This window comes from Vulpes vulpes, chromosome 4 (genome assembly GCF_048418805.1).
Source record: "Vulpes vulpes isolate BD-2025 chromosome 4, VulVul3, whole genome shotgun sequence".
Lineage (NCBI taxonomy): Eukaryota > Metazoa > Chordata > Mammalia > Carnivora > Canidae > Vulpes > Vulpes vulpes.
Genome location: NC_132783.1, coordinates 50,927,963 through 50,938,124, shown reverse-complemented (window position 1 = coordinate 50,938,124; position 10,162 = coordinate 50,927,963).

Sequence of the window (10,162 nt, the reverse complement as noted above, 5' to 3'; positions counted from 1 at the left end):
CACACTTTAAGGAGGAGAAAAGACAGAAGAACATTCTTTAGGATTAAATTGCCATCCAGTACTATAGCTAATTTTAAATGTTGCAAGAGTAAGGTTTATAACAGGAATAGAAAAAGCAGGTATAGGTTGAAAATAGACTCTTTGTATTCATTTAAAAAGTGAAAAAAAATTCCTCCTCCCTACAAACTAAGAATTATATATAAAATAGTTGGATTATTCTCCACCCACAAAGAAAGTTAATACATTTGAATCAAAGTAAAATTGCATGAAACAATCAGAATATACTTTCCTCATAAGCTATAAATAGAAATAATCTGCATTATAACAAAATATGAAAGAATATCCAACTATGTATATTAAAAGAAATGCTCTTTTTTATTTTAAACTCTAATTACTAATTTAAATTATATCATCTAATCATTACAGTCAATAGTATGGGAATAAATCTGATTTCCAGAAGTATGTTAGAATTTCATATTTTCATTTTTTAAAAAAGATTTATTTATTCAGGAAAGACACAGAGAAAGAGGCAGACATAGGCAGAGGGAGAAGCAGGCTCCCCACAGGAAGCCCGGTGCAGGACTTGATCCCAGAACGCTGGGATCACATCCTGAGCCAAAGGCAGATGCTCAATGACTGACCACCCAGGTACTCCCATACTTTCATTTCTTAATACAAAGAAATTACACAATACCTATAGTAAAGATAAAAAAAAATAAATCTGACTGTTGAAAGTAGAATATATTTTGAAGTACATATAACATATAAAAGTTTGGATTTTACATGTCAATGTCATATGTGATATGTGCCAAATGATCCAATAAAAAAGTGTGTTTAGAGGATATACAAGATAGAATGATCTCAAAAAGCTGACGTTTTCAAGGACAATCTCACACGCAAAAAAAAAAAAAAAAATTGTGCTGACCTTGAAGAAGAGGTAAGATATAAAGAAAATAAGGAAAGGATATTCAAAGAAAAAAAGCATGCTAACACTTAGGCTATAAGAGTTTCTCAGCCTTGGCACTCTTGATATTTGGGCCTGGATATTGTCTTGTTATGGGCAGCTATGCTGTATATTATATTTAGCTGCATTCCTGGATTCTACCTAGTAGGTGCCACTAACACACTTCATCCCGTGTAGTAATGACAAAAACTGTCTTCAGATGTTGCTATATGCCCCTAGAGGAACGGACAATCACCCCTGATTGAGAACTCCTAAGTAATAGAGATACAGAGTTATGTAATAGGATAAAGGATAGGAAACCAATATTGATGTGCAAAGGTTAAGATAAAGTTATGGAGGGCCTACAAAATCAGGCTAAGGAGTTTTCTTTTTTTTTTTTTTTAAGATTTTATTTATTTATTCATGAGAGACAGAGAGAGAGAGAGAGGGGCAGAGACACAGGCAGAGGGAGAAGCAGGCTCCATGCAAGGAACATGATGTGGGACTCAATCCTGGGACTCCAGGATCACACCCTGGGCCGAAGGCAGGCACCCAATCACTGAGCCACCCAGGGATCCCGAGTTTCCAAATTTTAAAAACACTGGAAAACTCTGAAGGTTTCTAAGTAATAAACTAATGCTAATCTTTAAGAATATATGGGTGTGTAATATCACATTGTAGGAAAAATAGAATAGGCAGAGCAGTCAGTGAACATGCCAGTTATCCTAATGTGGAATAACAAAAACAGAAATTAAGATTATAACCATGAAAAAAAAAATAAAGCTGGGAATGAAGATACCTCACAATAACCACTGCAAAGAAAAAATGATACAGATGAGTTTCCACTTAGCTTACAGAAGTGGAGGAGCCTCATTATTGAAAGTTAAAATAGTATGTTATAGAAAAGCCTGGAATTCTATTCTAGATATGTGTTTGTACCCCTAAATCATGTGTAGCTTTCACTACCCTTGGTCACTTCTCCCAAGGATTATCTCTCATGAGTGAAGTGATAAATTTTACTGAGAAATATTTGAGAGACTTTTCTAGCTACAAAATCTTATGAAACAGCCACAGTTCCAGATTTGGGGTTTGGTACAGTAAATCAAGTAATTTCAAGAAAGCAGGATAAGTTATTTTTTGAGGAAAACATTATATTTCATTCAAGGCTTGGGATCATATGAGGAGCCATAATTTGACTAATAATCAGCTAACTGAACAGGATTAGGTATATTGGGGTAACACAGTGCAGTGTTTCTGCATTAGTCTCTTTAGCTTGCTATAACAAAATATCACAGGCTGGCTGACTTATTAACAAATTTATTTTCTTGCCATCTTGGAGGCTATAAGTTTAAGATCAAGGTTTGGGCTGATTTAGTTTCTGAAAAAGCCTTACTCCTGGGCTTTTCACAAGGCTACCTTCTCAATGTCCTCACATGGCCTTTACTCAATGCATGTGTGGGAAGAAAGTAAGCTGACTGGTCTCTCTCTTATAAAGACGCTAATCCTATTAGATCATGGCCTCACCCTTATGATTTCATTTACTCTTAATTACTTTTTTAGAGACTCAATCTCCAGATCATACTGAAGGGTAGGGCTTCAACATATGAATTGGGAGTGTGGAGGAGGCACAAACATTAAGTCAGTTTCTACCACTGGATCAGGGATTAAGACCCTCCATGACATCATTGAACAAGAGAATTAAGATCTCAATAGATAATATAAAGAATATAAAAAACAAACTTCACACCATATAAAAAATGAACTCAAGACGGATCAAAGATCTAAACATAAGAGGTAAAAGTACAAAACACTTAGAAGAAAATCTCGGCATAAAAAGAATCAACACATTGGAAAAGGCAAGTTCTTTTTTCTTTTATAGAACACCAAAAGCACAAGAAGCAAAAGGAAAAAATATAAATTAGACTCCATCAAGATGTAAAACTTGTGCTTCTGAAAACAGTATAAGAAACTGAAAAGCAACTGATAATATGGGAGAATATATAAAGAACTTTAACAATTGAAATATAAAGAAAGCCCATTTTTTTAATAGGCAAAGGACTTGAAAGGATTTTTCTCCAAGAAAGGTATACATATGGCCAATAAGCATGTGAACATAGTCTCAATATCATTAGCCATTAGGGAAATGCAAATAAAAACCCTAATGAGAGAACATTCTGTACCCACCAGAATGACTAGAATCCAAAAGACAGACAATGAGAAGTGTTGATAAGGATGTAGAGAAATTGGAACCCTCAAACTAGTTTGGCAGATCCTTAAACAATTAAACATAGAATTACCATATGGCATAGCATTTTCCACTTTCAGATATGTATCCAAGATAATTAAAAACATATGTCTACTAAAAACTTGTACATTCATATTCTTAGCAGTGTTATTGATTTAAAACCATAATGATAATTCCAGTCCAATTTGGAAAGATAAGTCCCTAAACTCACCTCCTCCATGGAACCCATTAAATTACCTCTATTTATTGAACAATTCCTCCTAAAGAACTGAGAGCCAACTAAACAGCTTCTGAACAACCAAAGACAGAATCGCAAAAGAGAACAGCAAAAGAGATGGAGACACAACAACAAAAGGAATCCCCACCCTCAACGCTGAAAGGGGCAGGGTCTTGTGTGGGCTTGTGGACTCTGGTTTGCTGAAATCAGAGAGACTAGAGAATGACATTTTTTTTTCCCCTCTCTACTTAAAAGCCTAAATGGGGCAAGGTATGGACATCATAATCAGCAGGTCTGGTCATCACAGCAAGTTTGCATCCTCAGCAAGCCCATACCAGACTTTGTGGCCCTGGGGAGGGAAAAAAACAAAAACATGTTTTTTTTTTAAATTTAATTTTAAACATTTTTTCATCATTTGTTTTTACCTTTGTTCTTTTTGTTTTTGTTTTTTTTTTATTATTTTTAAAAATTCTTATCTTTTTTTCTTATTTCTATAAAGAGCCATAGTTTAAACGAGTAACTAGCATATGCAGCCACAGTTCCAGCCAGCAGGCAAAAGTCCTTAGTCAGTCTATATGGATTACGCCACACACAACACCATCCATTCAAGTTTAAAACTAGCTATTTTGCCTCATCCATACAAACACATGAAGTTGAGCAAAATCAGAAGACAGAGGAATATGCTCCAAAATGAAGAAAAACCCTCAAACACACACGCACACACACACACTGAAATAAAACAGATGAGCAATATGCCTGAAAAAAATTTAAAATGATAATTATAAAGATACTCAATGGGCTGGAGAAAAGAGTGGAAGAACTCAAGGAGTCTTCAATAAAGAGACAGGAAATTAGAAAAAAAGAAGAAGAAATCAAAGTTGAAGAATACAACTGAATTCAAACACACACACAGACACAAGGGGCATCAACGGATTCGAGGATGTGGAGAATGTATCAGTGAACTGGAAGACAGGCTAATAGAAAGCACATAAGCTGAACAACAAAAAAAGATTTAAAAAAAATGAGGATATGATAAGCATTCTCTTGGAAAGCATCAAGCAAATATTCACATTATTTGTTAATATATGTGAATATGTCCCAGAAGAAGTGAGAAAGTTGTAGAAAACTTAGTTTAGGAAATAAAAACTGAAACCTTCCCTAACCTAGGACCAAGACCAAGAAGCACAGAGTGTTCTGAATAAGATGAACCTAAGTAGGTCCTCACCATGGTACCTAATAATTAAAATGTCAAAGATTAAGTATAACAAGAATCTTAAAAGCAGCAGGAGAGAAACAAAAAGTTATCTACAAGGGAAAACTTAAAAGGCTAACAGCTAATTTTTCAGCAGCAATTTTGCAGGCAAAAAAAGAGAGAGGCATGATATATCCAAAGTGCTGAAAGGAAAATACCTACAACCAAAAATTACCCATCAGGGTTTCAGATTTGAAGGAAAGAAAAATTTCCCAGATAAACACAAGATGAGGAGTTTATCACCATTAAACTAGCCTTACAGGAAGTGTTAATAACCTTTCAGTGGAAAAGAAATAACACAATTAGACATAAGAAAATTATGAGTAGAAAGATGTAAAGTATGATAAGATATACAAAAAAATGTGAAAGACAAAGGAAAAAAGGGAAAAAGAAGAGAAGGGAAAAAAGAAATATAAATAAAAGTGGTTTTTTTTCTTTATAGAGTGTGTTTGAACTTAAATAACCAAATTAATATAGATTGCTATCTATTTAGGATGTTATATATGAACCTCATGGTACCAAACCCCAAACCTATGATACATATACACATACACACACACACAAAAGAAAGGAAGCCAAACAGTACTATATAAAGTCATCAATCATAAAAATACAGAGAAGAAAGTACAAAAATAACCAGAAAGAAATTTTAAATGGCAATAAGCACATACCTCTCAATAATTACTTTTAGTATAAACAGCCTAAATTGTCCAATCAAAAGAAATAGGGTACACAAATGTATAAAAAACAAGACCCAATCCATATACTGCCTAAAAGAGACTCACTTCAGACCTAAAGACACATATAGACTAAAAGTAAAGAGATAGAAAAACATCCACTGTCCAAATGGAAGCAAAAACAAAGCTAGGGTGGCAATATTTATATCAGACATAATAGACTTTAAAACAAAGACTGTAACAAGAGACAAAGAAGGACATTCCATGATGATAAAGAGACTGATTCAACAAGAGGATATAATAATTATCTATGTAACCAACAGTAGATCAGCCAAATACATTAAACAAATCTAAACAGACATAAAGAGAGAAATTGATGATAATACAATAATAGTAGGGGACTTTAAGCCTCCAGTTACATCAATGGATAAATCTCCAGGCCAAAAATCAATTAGGAAACAATGTCATTGAATGACACAATGGAAAAAATAGTTTTTAAAAATTAAACAAAAAGAATGACACATTGGACTAATGGACATAACATATATACAGAATATTCCATCACAAACCATGGACCAATCTTGGTAAAGGGCTAGAGTGCTGCAGCCCTCAAGGCATTTGGGAGAAGCCAAAGGGTTAAGCAGATGGCTCCAGAGGGAGGCATCTGTGCCCCATTCCAGCCAGAGTCATGGCCCCTGGGAGCGTGGTTCCAGCAGCACAAGGCCCTGGATCCCAGGGCACCCGAGCAGTAAAGCCAGTGATCCTCCATTCCCCTTGGGACAGATGGAAGCTGGGAGGGCACAGGACAGTGAGGACTCGCCTGCTGCTGGGCTCTGCCAAGCTGAGCAGAGCAGCACAGCCCCCAACACCTGGGGAGCATCTAGGCCACTGCAGATGGGGAGACTGCATTAGTTACTGTGGGAGCTAACTCCAGAGCTGGGGACCTGGCTGCCATCAGTATTGTTGTTTCTCCTTGTGTCACCCTGTGCCTGGGAAAGTGGGGCCCCAGGGAACAGAGGCCTCACGGGGTAAACAGCTCCCACTGAGCCCGGCACCTGGCAGGGGGCGGGCATCTACCCCAGGTGCACACACCTGAGAATCAGCAGAGCGGACCCTCCCCCAGAAAACCAGCTAGAAGGACAGGGGAAGAGCAAATTCTTGACCAAGCAGCACTGGAAAGCTCCAGGACCAAGGGAAAATTGTGAGAATATAGTATATAGAACTAGAGCGTTCCCCCCGACTTTTTTTTTTTTAGATTTTTTTCCTTTTTCCATTACAACTGGATTTTATATCAGACTAAAAATTTCCAATATTTTTTCTCCTTTCTCACCTTAACTACAATATTTTACCAGCTCTTCAGTTTTATGTTTCTTCTTTTTGACTTTCATGTTCTACAATTACATGTCTTAGATATATTTTTCACTTCTGGATTCCCTTCAACATATTCAATATAATTTTAGGAGAAATATGAGATATAGGTTTTATGTTTTTTGTTTTCTCTGCCTTGTTTTGTTCTACAATGGCAGAAGTTAATACCTTCTAAAACATGACCAGCATGCACTCAGAACTAAGTGGAATATTGTACTGGTTCATTCTGTGAAATTATATTCTCTCTTCCCATTCTACTCCCTCTTTTATGTTTTGATGGTCAGTGTTGGGGCTTCCTATAAATTTTGCTGGTTTATATAAATTTGAGATTGAGCATCTTCTAACATACAGAAAAAAATACACTGAGAACCAAGAGAATCACCCTCTAGGACCACTCAGGTAGACTACATTCTCTCTCCACTACCACTTCTTTAACACCATCCTCCCCCCAGTATCCCCGTTTTTCTTTTTTTTCCCTCTTTTTTCCTCTTTACTTTTTTTCTTCTTTTTTTTCCTTCTTTAGGATTTTAGGCCTTTTGTTTTTTACTACTTTATTTTAAAATTTGTTTTGCACTTTAGTGGTCCTTTTGCTTCATTTTATTCTGATCTTTTTTTTAATTTTTTTATTTTGTGGTCTCTGACCTCGTCAGAATCATCTAGGGTGGAATTTACGTAGGTTGTGGTTGATATTTTGACTCAGCCCACTCATATAGCAACTCTGCACTGAACAAAATGATTAGAAGGAAGAACTCATCACAAAATAATCAGAATCAGTACACTCTGCCACAGAGTTACAGAATATGGATTACAATTCTATGTGAGAAAGCCAATTCAGAAGCACAATTATAAAGCTACTGGCAGCTCTGGAAAAAAGCATAAGGGACTCTAGAGACTTTGTTACTGCAGAATTGAGATCTAATCAGGCCAAAATTTAAAATAAATGAGATGCAGTCCAACTTAGATGTCCTAACTGCTAGGGTTAATGAGGTGGAAGAAAGAATGAGTGACATACAGGACAAGTTGATGGTTAGGAAGGAAGCTGAGGAAAAAAGGGAAAACAATTAAAAGACCATGAGGAAAGGCTAAGGGAAATAAATGATTGCCTGAGAAGGAAGAATCTACGTATAATTAGGACTCCAAAAGAGGCTGAAAGGGAGAGAAGGCCACAAAGTATATCTGAACAAATCATAGCTGAGAACTTCCCTAATTTGGGGAGGGAAACAGACATTCAAATCCAGGAGATAGAGAGGTCCTTCTCAAAATCAATAAAAACTTCAACACCTCAAAATTTATTAGTGAGATTTGCAAATTCCAAAAAAAAAAAAAGGAAAAAGAAAATCTTGAAAGCAGCAAGAGACAAGAGATCCCTAACTTACATGGGGACAAATATTAGAATATTAGATTCACAGCAGTCCTCTCCACAGAGACCTGGCAGGCCAGAAAGGGCTGGCAGAATATATCAGGGTCCTAAATGAGAAGAACATGAGGCCAAGAATACTTTACACAGCAAGGCTGTCATTCAGAATACAAGGAGAGATAAAGAGCTTCCAAGATAGGCAGGAACTGAAAGAATATGTGACCACCAAACCACCTCTTCAAGAAATATTAAGGGGGGCTCTGTAAAAGAAAGAGGATGCCCAAATAAATAATCCACAAAAACATGGACTGAATAGGTATTATGATGACAATAAATTCATATCTTTCAACAGTAACTCTGAATGTGAATGGGCTTAATGATCCCATCAAAAGGCGCAGGGTTTTCACACTGAATAAAAAAGCAAGACACACCTATTTTCTGTCTACAAGAGACTAATTTTAGATGCAAGGACACCTACCGCCTGAAAATGAAAGGATGGAGAATCATTTACCATTCAAATGGTCCTCAAAAGAAAGCTGAGATAGCAATCCTCATATCAGATAAATTAAGGTTTATCCCAAAGACTGTAGTAAGAGATGAAGAGAGACACTATATTATACTTAAAGGGTCTACCTCACAAGAAGACCTAACAATGATAAATATTTATACCTCTAATATGGGAGCTGCCAAGCATATCAATCAATAACCAAAGTAAAGACATACTTAGATAATAATACACTAATAGTAGGAGATTTCAACATGGCACTTTCTGAAAATGACAGATCTTCTAAGCACAGCATCTCCAAAGAAACAAGACCTTTAAATGATACACTGGACCAGATGAATTTCACAGATATATACAGAACCTTCCAACCAAATGCAACTGAACACACGTCCTTCTCAAGTGAACATGACCTTTCTCCAGCATAGACCACATACTGGGTCACAAATCAGGTTTCAACCAATACCAAAAGATTGGGACTGTCCCCTGCATATTTTCAGACCATGCTTTGAAACTTGAACTCAATCACAAGAAGAAATTTGGAAGAAACTCATACACGTGGAGGTAAAGAGCATCCTGCTAAAAGATGAAAGGGTCTACCAGAAAATTAGAGAAGAATTAAAAAGATTCATGGAAACTAATGAGAATGAAGATACAACCATTCAAAATTTTGGGGATATAGCAAAAACAGTCCTGAGAGGGAAATACATCGCAATACAAGCATCCCTCAAAAAATTGGAAAAAACATATACAGAAGCTAACCTCGCACCTAATGAACTAGAGAAAGAAAAGCAAATAAAACCTACACCAAGCAGAAGAGAGATAATAAAGATTTGAGCAGAACTGAATGAAATAGAAACAAGAAGAACTGTAGAACAGATCAACAAAACCAGGAGTTGGTTTTTTGAAAGAATTAATAAGATCAATAAACTATTAGCCAGCCTTATTAAAAACAAAAGAGAAAGGACTCAAATTAATAGAATCACGAATGAAAAAGGAGAGATCACCACCAAGGAATACCAAGGAAATGCAAATGATTTTAAAAATGTATTATGAGCAGCTATATGCCAACAAATTAGGCAATCTAGAAGAAATGGACACATTTCTAGAAAACCACAAACTACCAAAACTGGAACAAGAAGACATAGAAATCCTGTACAGGCCAATAACCCAGGAGGAAATTGAAGCAGTCATCTAAAACCTCCCAAGACACAAAAGTCCAGGGCCAGATGGCTTCCCAGGGAAATTCTATCAAATGTTTAAAGAAGAAACCATACCTATTCTACTAAAGAGTTCCGAAGGTAGAAAGGGATGGAATACTTCCAAACTTGTTTTATGAAGTTGGTATCATCTTGATTCCAAAACCAGACAAAGACCCCACCAAAAGGAGAATTATAGACCAATCTCCCTGATGAACGCAGATGCAAAAATTCTCAACAAGATACTAGCCAATAGGATCCAATGGTACATTAAGATTATTCACCATGACCAAGTAGGATTTATCCCCGGATGCAAGGTTGGTTCAACACTGGTAAAACAATCAATGTGCTAGATCACATCAACAAGAGATAAACAGAACCATGTGATCCTCTCAATAGATG